The sequence below is a fragment of the Meriones unguiculatus genome, chromosome 1 (assembly GCF_030254825.1).
Source record: "Meriones unguiculatus strain TT.TT164.6M chromosome 1, Bangor_MerUng_6.1, whole genome shotgun sequence".
NCBI classification, from domain to species: Eukaryota; Metazoa; Chordata; class Mammalia; order Rodentia; family Muridae; genus Meriones; species Meriones unguiculatus.
Genome location: NC_083349.1, coordinates 70,269,400 through 70,286,987, shown reverse-complemented (window position 1 = coordinate 70,286,987; position 17,588 = coordinate 70,269,400). Strand labels below are relative to the sequence as shown.

The following is a 17,588-nucleotide window of genomic DNA, read 5'->3' as shown; positions in this document are numbered from 1 at the left end:
AGAACCTCCTCAGCTTCTCCCTGCAATGAGGTAGCTGGCTTCATCAGTGAGCATGTGTGAAGGTGAAAATGAATGGGAGAAGTCATGGCCCCTCGTTACCTAGTCTCAGAGCTGGCATCTTTGGGACATAACTCATCCAGAAAGATTATACCAGCACACTGCTTTCAGAACCTTGGGTGTCACTTTAGACTCTGTCCGGTAAAGGTGGGTGTGAGAGCGCAGCTGAACTGTGTGATAGGCAGCAGTGTTTGGGAACGAACTACCGGCAGATGGAACAGCACAGACGAACCTCAGAAAGTGTTGCATTGACCCAGTGTGGTGGTGCACACCTTTAACCCCAGAATTTGGGAGGCAGAGGTAGAAAGATCTCTGTGAGTTTCAGGTCATCCAAATCTGTTCCAGGACAGCCACAACTAAGCTACAGAGTAAAAACAAACAAACAAACAAACAAAAAGTCTACTGTGATTGCAAGTTAGAAACAAAAGAGTAAGCACCTTATGGATTTGTTTTATGAAGTTCTAGTGCAGACAAAATTCGCCTATAGTGCTAGACTGGTGCTCACCTCTGGAGATGAATTACTTAGGAAAACTATTGGGAACTTTCTAGAATGTCTTGAATGGGTGCAGGATATATGAGTGTATACATTTTTCCAGATTTGTGAAACAGTTGGAAAGTTGTCTATTTACTTAAGTTACATTTTACATTAAAAGATCCTAAAATGTTTTCATCATTACCTCACAGTATCTTGTAACTACACCCTCACACTTCTATGTTCCCAGCCTGAGAAGGATGTACCAGTAAAGATCAGATTCACTTCCAGTGTGGGAGGGTTCACTTCCGGTGTGGCAGGGACACCCTCCTTCTTCACCCCTCTGAGCTCACCCATTTGGCAATCATTAAACATCTAGTCTGTGTGAGATTTGTGGGGGATAAAGGAGAAACAGACTTGGCCAGTTCTCTCCACAGGCCTATATGCTAGTACGAGAGACACACATAAATGAGCATGTTTGAGAGATAAGAGCACTGGGATGGATTAGTGATGCCTGCCCTAGGCATGGGATAAGAAAGTGGTATTTGTCGACCCTATTCCGTGGGATTAGGGGTTTAAATGGAGTATGTGTTTTCTGGGTTTTGTTAAATCTGTGTCAAGACCCCTCCACCCCTTTGCCTTGCTCCACATATTTTAAACTGACAGACATCTTTATCACTTTCTGTGCACTAGGCTTATTCAATCCCTTCTTAATTTTTATGCCTATCCCCTCTGACCATTATTGACATCAAATTGGATTCAGTTGATTAGATAATTTTTGAAGAATTTCAATGTGAACTAACAATGTAGGGATCATTTTTCAACTATTTTAAAATATTTGACATAGAGGGGCTGGGGTGTGACTGTTGGCACAGAGCTCGCCTAGCATGAGCCAAGCTCACCCTCCGCCGCTCACAAGCCGAGGGTGATGATGCATACCTATAGTCCCTCGCTTGGGAGAAGAGGCAGGAAAGTCAAAGCCATCCTTGACTACACTGTATACTCAGGTCCATCCTGGGGTATACAAGACTCCTCTCCTCCACCCCAAATCATGTCAGAGACTAATGGCAAAATGATAAGCCAGAGCACACGTTTCTGTCTGGAACTGCTGAGCTTCTACATCAGTAAAAGAACGGCTGTGATGTCATCATATGCCTGCCATAGCTAAGCTCTGAAGCCCCTTCTCCGTCTACAGGGTCCCTGCATGGTGACCATTCCTATGTGAAGATTACAAGTTAGGGTCCTGCCAAATGCCACTGGGCTGTAGGCCTTTCCATCCCTTCCATCTTAATAAACACTGTCCTTAATGGAGGAGAGAAAAACTTCTGAGCTACAGTTTCCTCGTGGATCACCCCAAGTGCTAAAGCTCACTCTCAGTGAGCCTTTTGACCAAAGCGTTGCTGATAGGTGACGTTGGACAAGTCAGTTCCCTCTTGGAGCCTTGGCCTCCTGTGACATATGGATACACACTTGATGAAAAAGTTTTTCTATCTCAAAATAAAATCTCAAAATGTGTATTTCAAAATCAAGATGCTAGAACCCTATGTAAATTCATGCATGCAGTTAACCTGTGGTTTGCCACTTTAATTATCTTCTCTTGCCAATCATTAGGTTACATTTTCTTACTGCCAAGTGGGGAAATGCTTCTCTTTTCGGGTCATTACAAGTAGAGACTAAATGGATCATATTTTCAAGACGCCACGTCAATCTACCACCTGTGCAGCATTAATGTATTCTAAAAGCAGTATTTGGTGTCCGGACATTGAGAACCCGGGGCTGGGTTATGTTTCTGAGTTAAAATGTAGTAAAGTTCACGTTCAGGGAGTTTTCATCTTAATCCAATAGTATCTTAATGGGTGTTTAAGCCTCAACCCACATTTTAACCCCTGAATTCTCAGGCAGAGGTTGGTCATATCATTTTTCAATAGAGGCATTTCATGGTTTATTGATCTAACTCGAGAATAAGAAATGACACTTATGGAGGGAAAGGAGTCGGGCTCAACTTATAAAATTAAATGGATCCTGAGCCAGGAGCTTTAAGGGAGTCTGTGTGTTAAACAAAACACTGACTGAACTGCATATAAACACCGGGTCCATATAAACAGGGGGATTGTCCCCTTTATGGAGGCTTACAATAGCTGCACTTCATTGAGGACAAGGGGAATTATCCCATACAGCGCAGCTCTGCTGCTAGCATTGGGCCTCCAGCAGAAAGAAGGTTTCTGTCTTCAGTGTTTGGGATTTTAAAATAGGCAGGAGGAGAAAAGAGAGAAAGAAGAGGTGGAAAAAAATCATAAAGAAGAGCAGGAATCCAGCAGACCGTTCCCATGGTGGAGGTGACTCACAGGGCAGGCTCGTTCACCTGGTTTGCATTCTTCGTGGGCATCTTCCTGTAGTGGAACTTTGCTGATTAAAGAAAGCTGAGCTGCCCTCCGGAACAAAGGAAAGGGATGCTGGATGCCGAGACCTCAGTCTTTAAGGGCACTTTTTACTTCCCATTTGCACACGTGAAAACAAAGGCACATGGCCAGCAGAAGAAGCATGAGGATGTTGCCTCCAGTCTTGGCCCAGAAGTGACTCTCCAAGACACAGCTCTACCTCTCCCAGGCTGTCACTTGTTCTAGAACATTCTCCAATAGCCCTGTAATACTGTGCTGCACTGCCTACCTCAAACATTACAAACATCGGAGACTACTGTTCAGACAATAGCTCTTGAGAGGTTAGAATTGGAGCCAAGCGATGTGGCAATGATCAGCTAATGCTGGCCAGGTACTCTGTCAGTAAAACAGCCAGTATCAGAAAAATAAGATTTAACCAAGTATTTGTGTGCATTTCAGCATTATTTTAATGAGGAGAAAAGGAATAGGCAGAAGGGAAGGAGAAAGAAGGTGCATTTACAAGGTCCCATGAGTTGGGTAATGTCCCAAATCCAAACCCACCAAGACCTGCAATAGACACGGTGTCACATGACAATTCATGAGCAGTGGGTAACCCTGTGTGTCAGCAAGCACGGATGGCAACCATGGAAAGAAGGCTGGACCCTCTTTCAGCAAAGGGCACAGTGAACAACACGCGACACGTTCAGAGCTGTTTTCACAAGCAAGATTTTTAAAAGGCTGACGGGTGAACCAGCCAAAGAGGAAAGGTCCTGCAGCCACCCACTCTCTGCTTTTGCCAAATGAAGCTGTAATTCATTTTGCTGGCCACAGATCCAGTGGAGTGTAGAGCCGTGGGGTCTGCTGACCACTGTAGGCCAGGTCACAGAGGAGGCAAAAGTTGTGTCTTTCTCATGCAGCTGAAACCCAGTGAGAGAAACACGCACAGGTGCCGGGAGGGAAAGGAGGGCCTATTTTCAACCAGGAGAAGCCTTTCTGAGGATGTGCTATGCCACCTGAAGCCAGAGAATGCGGCACTCTGGGGAAGCTGAAGGAAGCCCTCTCAAGCTGGGGACTCAGCAGGTGAAAAGGCTTATGGGTGAGAAGTGCTTGGTACACCCAGAGGCTGCAAGAGGGCAGGTCGGGAGGGAGGGAGGCCAGTCATGCGAGCTGAGGCTGGAGCTCTGTGCGCCTGGATGGGGGGTTTGGGATTTTATTTCAAGCACAATGCGAGGCCGTTGAAGGGTTTTGCAACAGTCAATAGGAAGGAGTATAAAGGGCCTATTGGAGCCTGGGCACAGTCCCGTAAGCCCTGCATTCAGGACCACACTAAGCACTCGCTGTATTGTCTCCTGACTCTTTTCACAACATTCTCTGAGCCCCTGATTTTCCCAGTTCTTTCTCTCTGTCGCTCTCTTATAGCTCCCAAATGAACAGGAACAAGGGAGGAAGAAGAAAAGACCCCAGGCCTCAGGGGCCCGTGGGTCTGCTAGGAATGCAGAGGACACAGCAACGCACTGCTGTGCTGGAGGCGTGGTGCTGACAGTAGCCCTGCTAGGTGAGAGCAGTAAGAGGATGACAAGAGGCCAGATGGGCAGCACCCAGTCTCCAGGGCCTCGCCAAGTGGTGTGGAGGCAAAGGGGCAGGGAAAGCTGGGAGGTGGGGAGGGGGAGAGCTTTAGCTACGAAATCAGAGAACTCTGGGTCAAGTAGAAACCCTGGTTTGTGGCCAAAGCCATCCTAGATGTCTCAGTTCACACCATATAGGCACACATGTGTGCATGCTCACACACACACACACACACACACACACACACACATATACTCCATCCTCCAGCTTCATGCTGCTATCTGCCCATACCACTGGCCCCCAACCCTCAGATTTCCACTTTGATTTAGCCAGCAGGATGCCTGGTAGGAAGTTAGAAGGTTTGGGATCTAGGGGGAAGATGATCTCCATTCACTAGCTTCCTCCATTCTGTGGATGGCTGCTAAGGAAGTCCTGGGTTCCTCTGGGCCCCTGCTCCCCATCAGTCTGAAAACTGAAGCATTGGTGCTTTGCTCTTGGAGACAGCATGCTTTCTGTCCCTTGCTGGCTTCCTTATGTTGGCTCCCAACATCACCCATAGTCTAAGCATTACCACGTCCTTAGCCCTTTCAAAGGGGCTGTCTGCCTTCTTCTATTCCCTCACTGAGCGGAAGAACACTGACTTTGACTCTCTGTGTTGGAGGTACTTTTGTGGTAGATAAACCAAGTAAAATGATACACAAGATTAGTGTGTCCAGTGGTTAGTACTAACAGCATGAGGGAAAAGCAGTTCAGGGGCTGTGGGTGAGGATACAGGAGGGAATGTGGTGGAATCTCACTCAGCTAGGAAGAGGAAGGAAGCGCTGACACACCACAGTGGGAGGTGAGCCTCAAAGACAGTTAGCCAGTGGCCAGTTAGCCAAACACAAAAAGTCAGAATTGTACGACTGCATAGAAATAATATTTAGAATGGGTAAACTCTAGAGACAAAAGTGCAGTTTTATTACTAGAGGATATAATTTTGAAGTGATAGGAGTATTTGGAACAAGGTAGAGTTGGTAGCTGTTCAATACTGAAAATGTTAAGTTTCTCCATTTCTATCCCTGAAAATGGTTAATTTTATACTATTATGTGAACTCTACTTTAATAGCTTTTTAAAAACCCAAAACTCACCAGAAACTATAAAGTATTGAGTATATAATTGAATTTTCTGATTATATTATATATAATATGAATTATATATATGCTAAAAATAAAACCGATTGCCAACAAGATGAGGCTTTAATGGAATTAATGCCAAAACAAAATGAGTTGTTGAGCTGGTTGAGAGGGATCTGGAGAGAATGAATGTACCTCGTGTCGTGGACTGGCTGTCTGCCTGCCTGTCTCTCCTCATATGGCTCTTCATTATTCCTTCTGACAGTTGACTGTCAACCAGCTAGTTCCTTGTTAACCAAAATACACATCTGTGGGCTTGACTGTCAGTACATCTAGAGGAAGGGTAAACTGAGGCAGAGGCTCCTCCTCTAGTGTGGGCCTCACCTTCTGAGGGACTGCACAGATAAAGATCTGAAGGAAACGCCCAGCTGCCTTCACTTCCTGCTGGTCTCTGTCCCTGTGCTGCTGCTACTGCTGTGCCCAGCCTCCTCACCAGCCTCTACACCAGCCTCCTCAGCCTTTCAGTGCAGACTGTGACTCTCCGGGAGGTTGCCAGGCAGGAAGGCTCAGCTCAACGCCGGCTGGGCCCAGCTGTGTGCTCAGTTCTCACATTCTCTAGTCTGCAGACAGCCACTGTTGAACTAGCCAGGCATTCTGTAAGCCATTCAAGTAAATCCCTCTTGGATATACACACATACTCACATACACACTCATACACACACTTACCCACATACATACACACACTCATACCCACTCATACACACACACACACACACACACACACACACACACAGAGAGACTCTCCTTTAAGAGAGCCCTGCCTAACACATTGGTCATTGAAGAGAACTCTGATATGACTGACTTCAAATGCCACAGCAATTTAAGAGGCAAAGATCCTTTTCAGGATAGTGACCATCTCTGAAAAAATGGAGCCTGTCTGTACTCCCAGAACCTCGTATCTTCCCTCCTGCCTTGCCCCCACGCCCCAACACAGCTATAGGATTAATTTCATTTTCAATTAAAAAAACTGTTTCACAATATGTTCTGGTAGTGTATCACCCTCAGTGCTTTCCAGAACCCCCACATCCCCACCCACCCAGCTCCATGGTCCCTTTCTGCTCTTTAAAACAAACAAAACAAGAAACACACACACAAAACCACCCACAAAACATAATCATATTCATATATACATACACACATGTGCATACTCAAAGCCATACACACATTATTATATTATATTATATTATATTATATTGTATTGTATTGTATTGTATTGTATTGTATTGTATTGTGTTGTGTTGCGTATACCAGAGCAAAAGGAGAGAAAAAGTCGACAGTGCTATTGCTGAGTCTGTGTTTTGCTGCCCAACAGCTTGCAGGTATGGGCTCCCCCCCCCCCCAGGTGTGGTTGGTCTTCCCAGTGAGACTCCGGTGGAGGAAGCTAATTATTCCTTTGCCAACCGGTGTCAGTTGTAGACAGCTTCTTGGTTAGAGCTGCTGTCCCCCAATGTCCCAAACACAGCCGCAGGATTAACGTTTTAAAGGTATTTTAACTTAAAATAATTAGAGGGGCTCAGGAGCTGAAGGCCAGTGTTTACAAAGTCCCTTGGACCCTTCTCTTGATGGTGACAACTTTTTAATCACAGGATACCATTAGGTCATGGTAGGCCTCAGGGCTGAGCCTGTTACTATGATGTTGCTAAATGCCAAGCTATCAACCGGCCTTCTAAATATTTGCATTTCTACCTGTAGCCCTGGCTGCTTTCAATAGTGGTCAGAGAAGCTTCACTTTTTTGCAGCGGGCATCAGTCCACAGAGAGATGTAGAGTATGAAGATTGAGTGCTCAGCCCTAGAAAGGACATGTTTATCAATCCCCACCCAACCAAGGCCCAACCAAGGCCCAACCAAGAACATGGAGAAAGAGCAGAAAGAGCCGGGCGGAGCTGGGAAGACGGGAGAATAAAGAATGGGATGTGTGAGGTGACGCGTCTCCTGGGCGTGGTCTCACAAGCAGCTGAGCTTACACCTCCCAGGATCAAGCCACTGGGTCCCTCCAGATAGAGAAAGTAGCTGCTCCACAGCCCCACCCCTCCCTGAGGAGCTACTGAAAGCTACTGGGGGAGGGAGGATGTTCTCTTAGGAGGGCTGTCGTTCTCTTGCTAGGCTTGCAGTGCTCCAGCAGGTGGCCCACACCTTCCCACACATGCAGCACTTACTGCCCTTAGTGGGGGGGGGGGGTGGAGAGCATAAAATTAGGAGGGGAATGTTGGGGAAATGGGGAGAAATACTCCATATGGAAATGCTCCCTCTTAAAGGAGGTATGATCAGATTTCATTGTGTACCTACTTAAAAGTCTCAAAAATAAAGAAAAACATTAAATTAGAACCAGGAAACTGACATTGATGAAATATTGTTCAATAGAGTACTGACATTATTCTGTTCCCATCAGTTTTTCCATGAATTTGTGTGAGTGTGTGTGAGTGTGTGTGAGTGTGTGTGTGTGCACTTGTTTCAAAGCCACTTGATCATTTGCCACCGTGGGGGAACGCTGTATTGAAGTTCGGCAGGCTTGTCTTCCAGCCGTGCTCCTGTCCCTCCAGCCAACGACTAACCTCTCCTCCACCTCTGTGGCTTTGTCGATGTGTGGATTTCGCGAATGGAACCACCTGAGACCAAACCTCCTGGGGTCAATCTCCCTGCTAAGCCTGCTACCCTTATCCTGCTGCTATAGATCATGATCTGACTCCATCCCACTCAAAACTCACATGAGAAGCCCTACCTCCTAGGGCCCCAGAATGTCAAGCTGTCTGGAGACAGGCTTATAGCAGCTGAGACCGACTAAGATCAGGTTGGGGTAAGCTGTCTGATGTCCTTCTAAACGGGAACTTGGGATGTGGGCATTCCCGCAAAGAGAATTCCATGTGAAGGCTAGAGGTGAGCCAACACCAGTCAAGAGCTTCCCGAACGAAAGAGAAAAATCTAGAATATCCTCTTCTGCGACCGTCGGAGAGAGCGTGACAAGTTGACCTGGAAATGATTACAGCATCCACAACCATTACGGGCATGTCTGCTGGCCCAGCCACTTCACTTTGGCACTCTGTTAGGGCAGCACTAGGGAGCTCATCACTGCCCGCTCCGCAAATGTACTCCTCCTTGCGCTGAGCGGTGCTCCAGCTACGGGTACAGGGGCTTCTCTACACCTTCCTTTACCCACCAAAGGGCCCTCAGGAGGTTTTTAGTGTTAGGCTATTACAAATAAAATTACTGTGAACATTCACGTACTGGTGTTTTGAGACTATTGTTCTATTTCTCTGAGAAAAATAGCTTAGAACATGAGCAATTGTTTAGCAGATAAACCCTTAAAATTTAATTTATTTTGTTTTTTGGCTTTTGACTTTTTTTTTTTCTTTTGAGATAAGATTTTACTCTGTATCCCAGGCCAGTGTGAATTCAGATATAACTGTTACACAGGTAGGCCTGAAATTTGTGGTGGTCCTCCTGTCCCAGCCTGTTATTTGCAAGGGTTAGAGGTATGAGTCATTACTTCTAGCTGAGATCATGAATTTTTATGGTGAGTTGTCTTCCTCTGACCTCTGATAAATTCTGCTTTCATTTTTAGAGACAATAATGGTTCTTAGAAGGAAAGTGAGAAGAGGGGAAGGCAGGAGTCCCATTTGGAAAGAGTGCAAATAGGAGAGAAACTGGGTGTTTTGATAATGCAACAGCCAACAAGTAAGTCAGAAAAAAGCCAGCCAACCCTGGTTTCTGAATGAAGGCAAAACTCAGCTACCATTGATTCATATGCCAGGCACCACGTGCCATGCACTACCTAGACACTGGGAGAGACATACAAACTCAGGGGGCATCTTCGCTCAAGTCTGTCACTGAGGAAGAGAGGGGTGTGTACCCAAGCTACTGCCACACTGTGGTTGCGGGGGATGATGGAAGGCAGGGGACAAGCAACCCCAGTCACAAGCAGAGCCGGCATCAGCAGCGCCATGCATGGGCCGTTCTCCCCGCCCTCCCCGTCCTCTCCTGTGTCATCATGTGAGATGCGAGCAGGCAGCACAGAGCAGGCCTGAGATGAAAACGGACTCTGGCTCAACCAGAAAGTGAACATCGAGGCTCACAATCACTTTCTGACAACTGATCGCTGGGAAACACAGTGTGACGGTTGGATTAATTGCAAAAACAAGAAGCGTTTTATTGGATTATCTGGATCATCTGTCTGGTTGAACCCATTCGCTGAAGGGTGGCCTAACTCTAGGCTCCCACATGCTGCTCCCAAGGGAGGAAATCACATCCACACTCACGTCCACAGCCCGTCAGTCCTCTCTGCTTTCCACTCTGTCCTTCCTCACCCTACCTAAGGAAGCCAGGCTGGCTCCAGCAGGCACAACCCTCCAGGCTTCACTGTATCTTCTCAGAGGACTGGGGGCCCTGTGAGGACCCACTCCACACAAACCAAATAACAAATGTTTGTGTACAAAGGCCTCACTCAGCCTACCATAAGGGGAGCGGTTATTTTAGTGACTAAGAACAGACATCTCCAAAAATGTGACCTCGTGACTTCACTCTTGTAAGGTTTAGCCTGGGAGTAGTGTCTGGCCTTGTACTGACATTCTGCCTTTACACTCTGTATGAAGCACAGGGCAACCAAAACAGGACCAATGAGAGAGTTGCCCCTGAAATGTTAATTTCCGGTAACAACTCTATAAGGTCACAAACAAGAAATGGAGTAGGAGAGAAACGGCCAGCTACCCCAGTGTCTATTTTCATGCTATAGTATAAGAATCTTTAAACTTTTTCTGGAGCCAGGTAGAATATATTGTCTAGATATCCCTATGCTGGTATGTGGTCACATGACCATGCTCTGGCCAGTGAGATGTGAGCAGAAATATGTATACTGCTGGCATCATAGTCGTCAAAAGAATGGCTCTCAATCTTACTGTACCCCTCTGTGCCTATTGTGGAGCAAGGTGACGTGGAGAACCACTTGCGAGCACTTAATAGATGGAAAAACAAGAAACTACATTGGAGTCCCCACCGTACTGAGGCAGCTTCTTCAACCAACTGCTTCCTCTTGGGGGATCTTGTGAAATTAACTTACATGTTAATGTTTAAATCAATGTCATCTTGGTCTTTGAACTAAAATGAGTTTGTATTCTGCTAATACATGGAATCTGAGAGAGAGAATGCTGAGTGGTAGATGGGAAGAGAAGAGCAGAGAGAAGAAGGTGGAGAGTTGTGCCTGGAAGTCGAGTGGAGAACTGGGAGTGTGAGGTGGCTCCTTAGAGCTACGGCATGACGTAATCAGGCAAGCACCATTTGCTGACTAAAAGTTAATGTCCATCATGCCAGCAAAAGCCCCTCCCTCTTTCCTTCCCTCCCTCTCCCCTTCCCTCCCTCCCTCCTGCCCTCCATCCTGGCCTCAAAAGGTGCTCCCTCTCAGCTAGGAATCCTCTCTTCACTCCATGGTTAGTCATCACTTTCTTCGTTGCTCTGACCAAATACAAGAAGCAAAGTAACAGAGGAAACACTTTTTGGGCAACTCAGGGAGTCCATCATGGCAGGGTGAGCATGTGGCAGGATTATTTCCTGTCTGCGGCAGTAGGAGTTGCGGCTCCCATCTCTGTGATCAGCAAGCAGAGGGAGGTGGATGGGTAGGGGGTGGGGGAGGAGGTAGTGTTGGCTTTCAGCTGGCTGTCTCCTTTTTTCTTTCCTTCAGCCCAGGACTCCAGCCTGTGGAATGGTGCTACCCATATTCAGGTTGGTCCCCCCTCTCAGTTAACCCCAAAGGCATGACTCAATAATGCCTGGGTGGCAACCAAAAGTCATCATCCTTCCCACCACCCCCAGCACTTGGATGAACTCCTCATCCTTCTGGCCTGCTAAGGATGGCAGGCCCTCCTGGGAGCTCCTCTCCACACCTTCTCTGCTAATCTACCTGCCTTCCCACACTTCTAACTGTCCCTCCACCAGAGGGTCCTGGGAGGCCAGGGACCACACCGAGCCGTGAGCCACTGTAGGTTACCTACAGCCTGCACCTAGGATACCGGAGGCCTAGTGAATGACTGGCCATGTCAGAGGCTGGTTTTCTCTGTGATCTGGGAATATGGGTAGTTCCAGGTCATGTTGGACCCTCTCGGGCAAACCCCACATCATGGCAAGACACAGTCAGATACCCAAGTGCATCTCTTCTTGGGGAAGGCAAGGAGGACCCCATCACTCAGCAGATATTACTGAAGACTTAAGGTCCTTGCCAGCATCTTCCTCTGGAAACCTCCCACCTTTGTGTGGCTGACAGGGAGCTGGGGGGGTTGTTTTGTTTTGTTTTGTCCCTATTTCCTTTTCACTTTTCACCTCAGCTTTTGTGCTTCCTGTTGTCATTCTGCTGTTCAGAGCTGAGCTTAGTAGCGCACAGCTTCCTGGCTGCCCCCCCCCCGCCTGTGCCCCGTGCCACCCACTGCCTCTGATGCAATGCCCAAAGCACCCACAGCGCCAAAGAAAAGCTACATTTTTATCCCTGGACCCTTTTGCCTCTGACTTTTTCATATCTTATTAAAGCTCAAACCGGTTGAAGCAATTTCTTCAAACGCCACACAGATTACTGGAAACAACAACAATGGGGAAGAAATAAAAGCAGCTAACCTGCAAAAATTATCTGGAATGATCAGTCCCTTAGTGTCTGGCTTGCTTTGACAGTCAATGCTGTGTGACAGAAGGCAAGGGAGAAGACTTGAAAAAAAACACATTGCCTGTAGCACCAGATCACCTTGTGGCCCAGGCTTTTTCCAGGAGCAAGGTGCCTCAGGTCTGGGTCACTAGCTAAACAGGTGTGTGACCCACTCAAGAGGTCAGCTTGCACAAAGGCCCCATGTCTCTTTTAATGTCCTACTATTGTATTCCCAAACACACAGGGACTTCTGCACAAAGGCTCACCTTACACTAGTCCCCAGGAATGTTTTGTAGCAGCCCTGGGAATGGCAGGACCAGCACTGCACTCAGGTGTGGAATCTGAAGATCAGCAAAGCCCCCAAGCCTCAGTGAACCCCAAATCTGCACTTTGGAAGGGTCATAGAGCAAGCCTAGCTTGCAGCCAAAAGCTGGGATCTAAGTCCATCCACATGCCTCTGGACCTCAGTTTACCACCTTTTAAAGGGAAGTCATACTCTTCCCCTTTAACAGTGCTGATAGAATCAAAGGCTCACCCCTGTTACAGAGGCAGCTGCAGAGCTCTGAGGCTTTAAACTGCTGGAAATCTGCCACTGGGGAATTTGAGACAGTCCCAGCCTGTGAGGGAAACAAGGTCCCTGCGGGACAGGTGCTACCTTGGTTTAAGGCTTGGCCATGTTGCTGAGCCTGCACCTAGGACAAATGGAGCCGTTAGCAAGGAGTATATTGACTCAGTAGATAAAATCTCAAGACAGACATTCTTCTCTGCAAAATGTGGAATTTCAGTGCCTGAGGATCATTGTATGCTTACTTTATCACTTTGGTCAGAGGGCAGTTCTCAAGTGACCCACGAGGATGGAGATGGAGATGCACATTCTCATTCTGGAAGGCTGGTGAGTGGCTCACGTGGAGACTTCAGCTGGGGCTTACCCTTAGTGTCCACACCCAGGCTATTAAGTTGTCCCACTGGGGATGTTTAAACTCAAAAGGCAAATCTAGGTAAGGTTGTTGACGGGTACAAAACTCCACGCAGGTCACGACGGAGGCTAGCATGGGGGAAGAAACCTGTCTCTCAGAGGAAATGAGAGTGACATCCATGCAGAAGAGGAGGACCTGGAACTGAGGGACCCAGAGTTACCCTCTCTCTGAGAGTGGCCTGGAACTCATGTGTAGAAATGGCATCACGGGCCCTTGTGGACCTCTGGTCTCATGAAAGCCCAGTAGAAGCAACATAAAGGTGAAACTTTATTCTTTCTGGTAAATTCCATTGTGCCTGAGCACCCAGTGAAGTGACACCTACCATCAGCATACTGTTTCCACTCAGCCCGAAGGAAGGTAATCATATCTGTGCCAGGACAGAGACAGTGTTCCAGAAAACCGCATCCAAGAGATTGCCTGCTGTGCCTGGAGCATCAAGAGACAGGGATAGGTGACCTGTGAGACATCATCCATTCCTCAGAGTTCCCAGGAACACCAGAAAAAATGCTTTCCTTCAAGAGCAGACTGCCTTTCATGGATATGACGCCAAACATACAGGAAATAAACACAAAAATAAAAGGGGGAGAGTACATCAAATTTAAAAAGCTTCTGAGAGCAAAGGACACGATCAACAGAGTGAAGATGCAAGCTTCAGAATGAGAGAAGGAATTTGCAGGCCATGTATGAGATAAGGGTCAATTGCCAACATGTATAAAAAAAATCTCCCAAGCCTGGTAGCTTAAAAAAAAAACAAAGTAAAACTGAAAACCCAGTTAAAAGTGGACAAAGGACTTAATAGACATTTCTTCAAGAAAATATACAAGTGGCCTTTAGAAGGATGATCAGTGCCATTCAGTTGTCAGAGAAGTAAAAAACTAAAACCACATTAATTTACAATGTCAATATGGCTAGTCTCAAAAGAAAAATGCTAGTGAAGATGTGGAGAAATTTTAGAGTACTTCCATACTGCTGATGGGAGTGAAAAAGCCATTCATAGAAAGCAATTTGGAAATTCCTCCAAAAGTTAAAACTAGAACCATCATGATCCAACAGTCCAGTCTTATGGATGCTTATCCAAAGCACTAGAATTTTAAATGGAATGCTATTCAGCTCTAAAACAAACAAACAACAACCTCCAGAAAAAAACAAAAAACAAAAAGCACCTTGGGATGGAGGACAGCTCAGCAGGTCAGAGTGTTGCCCTTGCTCGGACCTAAACCCGGTCCCCAGCTCCTACATTAAGTGACTCACAACAGCCCTGACTCCTGCTCCAGGCATTTGGCACCCTCTTCTGGGCTCCAAGGGTACTCTCTCATTTTACACACACACAAAGAGAGATACACACAGACATAACTTTAAAATAAATAATAACAAATATTTAAATAGACAGATAATGTAATATAGGACAATATGGTTGAACCTTGTAGACATTATGCTATGTAAAATAAGACATATTTTTAGAAAGTTGATTTTTCATGATTCTCTTTATATAAATGGTGGAATGCCTGGAGTGACAGAGAGGTATGACAGCTGTGGAGGAACAAAAAATAAGGGCTTGCAAATCAGCAGCATGCAGTCTCCATCGAGAAGATAAGAGAGCTGTAGAGATCTGCACACTGCTGAGCTGCAGAGACCATATTTTATGGAAAGTTCTCCAATCACAATCAGAGCATTACTTGGTGGCCGAGGGCTGTGGGGAGCCAACCAGATCCCATGTGCAAAATGGCTTCTTCTGACAATCATGAACTATAGGCTCAGATATTTCAAACACTTTACTTAATGTTCTCAAACGCCTCTACCTCCCTGCTCACGACCCTACCTTAAGTAGATTAGTAAGAAAGGGGATGCAAACCTCTTTAAGCTACTTCCTGCTGATCGGAGTAGTTGGGTTCTTTGAGGATACACCAATCTCAGTTGTCAGGATACCAGCAGTCCAGTCAAACAGCGAAGCAGCAAACCACAGCAGCAGCAGCAGAAGCAGTTGTACCACTCAGCAAAAACAGCAGGACTCCACCCAAACCACGTGAAACAGCCGAAGTGGCAAAGCAGAACACGAAGTTCTCAGGAGCGCTTCTCTCTGTGAAAACCAGCAACCCGAACCGAACTGTTTCAAAGCATAGAGATGCAAAAAGTGTTGTCTCGCTGTCTGTGGGCTCTGTTTATCCCTCCTCAGAGTCCACACGAGAATGTTTTTCAGCTAGCAAAACCCTGGTTTCCGGTTGACAAACATAACTGGCCTTTTCACAGGGTGATTTTCCATGGAGAAAAGCATTCCCACATCCCACACTTGGAACCACAACAGAAAACATATTCACATGACACAACTGAGTTTCCAAAGAAACCAGAAACTTCCGCTTCAATGAACAGGGTTATTTCCAGTTGAGGAAACTAGAGCCCAGATAACTGAAGCAATGTCTTTCAAATGTCCATTGTCCACCCCTCTCCTGCCCTATCCACTCACTGGAAAAACCTGCTTTGTTCACAGGCAATGGAACGAGCAGCCCATGGCATTATGGGATCCATTTCTTCTAATCATAGCTTTTTGGACCTGTATCTAACACATGACCCAAGTCAAACCAATCAAATTCTTTCTCTGTCTCCCTCTTTGGAATTTAAGTCACTGGTGTGTCAGTGAATTTGGCGGATCCCAACAGTGTCAGGTCTGGAATCAGTGCTAGTAGCAGGAGAAAGCAGGCCTGCCTAGAAGGAGGTATAGAGACAACTGCAGAGACAGCCATTGCTGACAAGGACAACTTCCAGCTCGTGGTGAAGGCAAGCTGCATGCAGGAGCTACCTCACGATGCTTGGGAAAAGGCCACTTGGCTTTCCTGGAACTAAGCTAAGCATATCTTTCCCTACAACTTGCAGCCCCAGGCCCCAGGCCCCAGGCCCCAGTCCCCAGGGAGGGCTGTGGTCTCATGCTACACATTTGTAACATGGCCAGGAGACTCCATGTGCCCCACAACACCTGCTCGTTCTGTTGAAATAAGATCCCTTTGGTATTTATGGGGTCTGTCTGTCTGGGCATTTTGACGTAAAAAAGGACTTTGCTGTGTCTTCACCAGATTGTGGCTGTGACACACGGCCCAGCAAGGACTTTACTCTCTATCTGAAGCTCTAAGTAGGAATGGCTCCATGACACCTGAAAGCCAACCAGCAGATACCTGGCCAAGGCAGTGGCCAGAGCCAGTTCAGGGACCAAGGGGCCTTTGTCTAAGGCCTGGCAGAGCTCCCTGTTCTGGGCCAGGACCCACATTGCAGATCCTGACATCAGAATGTTCCCAGAACACAGCGAGACTCCAGCCTGGGATGGCCAAGTTCCACGTATTATTTCCCTGCTAGGAAATAAATAACTTGGCATGAGAGCTCACTGGGAAATTTCTTCTCCTCGGTGAGAAGTCTGGGAGCCATCGTTCTGGCAGTGAAAACTCCCCACTTCACTTTTTCAGCGATCGTTGTCCTGACCCATTTTCTGGCCCTTCCAGGGAGATCAGCTTCCTCTGAGATGGGAACTGTAGTAAGAGCTGATGCTCTGGGCTTTTGTGTATATTCTCTTTGGCTTCTTGAACAGCCATATGTTAGAGTATGTGGTATCATGTCATCTTGTAGATGAGTAAACTGAGGATGGGAGAGAGCTGTTAAATGTTTTACCAGAAGTCATTCCCCTGGTGAGAGAGCTGGAAGTCTGTTCTACTCTGCAAGCTCGTACTTACTAGGTTGCTCCCTAAATCCTTCGCTTAAACCCTTCAGTGATTTTACAAGTATTCCGATGACAAGGGTACTGCTGGATAGATGAGGAAAAAAGAAACACAAAGCACCTTGCCTGAATAATCAGCAGAACTGAGCTATGAACACTTTTCTGCCTGATCTCAAAACTAGAGGATCTGGGGACAATGATATGGCTCAGCTGGCTAAAGGTGCTTGCCACGCAAGCCTGGCAACCATAGAAGCCACAGATATGTGGAAGGAAAGGACCAACTCCACAAAGTTGCCTTCTGACCACCACATCCATGCATATAACCACAGGCACACAATAGTAACAGCAAATACGTACATACCAGTTTTAAGCCCAGAAGTTCTGCTGGAGGCCTGCTAAGGGTCTCTGCCAGCCAGCCACTCTGGCAGAGCCTGGATAGAGTAGGTAGTAAGATCCCACTTCCTGGCTAACTGTTGTTAAGACATTATCCACCCCTCTCAGCTCCAACTTTACCAGTACTTCCAAGCAGCCTGTTGTTGGACTTCTCTGCACTGAGAGGCGGGCTGATAGCATTCCCCATTGCAGATGAGAACGGTAAGGCCCAGTGAGGTACATTGATAACTCCAAGATCACAGAGAAGGTAAAAGG

At 46.8% G+C, this 17,588-nt stretch overlaps 1 long non-coding RNA gene across 2 annotated transcripts in view; it reads right to left on the bottom strand.

Annotated features, from left to right (window-relative positions):
• The window catches only part of LOC132648312 (uncharacterized), a 65,730-nt gene extending 50,312 nt beyond the window's left edge, over positions 1 to 15,418 (bottom strand). The window contains exons 1-2 of one of the 2 annotated variants that reach the window (XR_009586693.1): positions 15,096 to 15,418; positions 13,566 to 13,669 (exon numbers count right to left, since the gene is read on the bottom strand). This is a non-coding gene — a long non-coding RNA (uncharacterized LOC132648312). Of the gene's footprint in view, positions 1 to 13,492; positions 13,670 to 15,095 lie in introns of those variants that run through there. The other variant, XR_009586682.1, reaches the window with a different exon arrangement.
• Between the last annotated feature and the right edge of the window lie 2,170 nt (positions 15,419 to 17,588).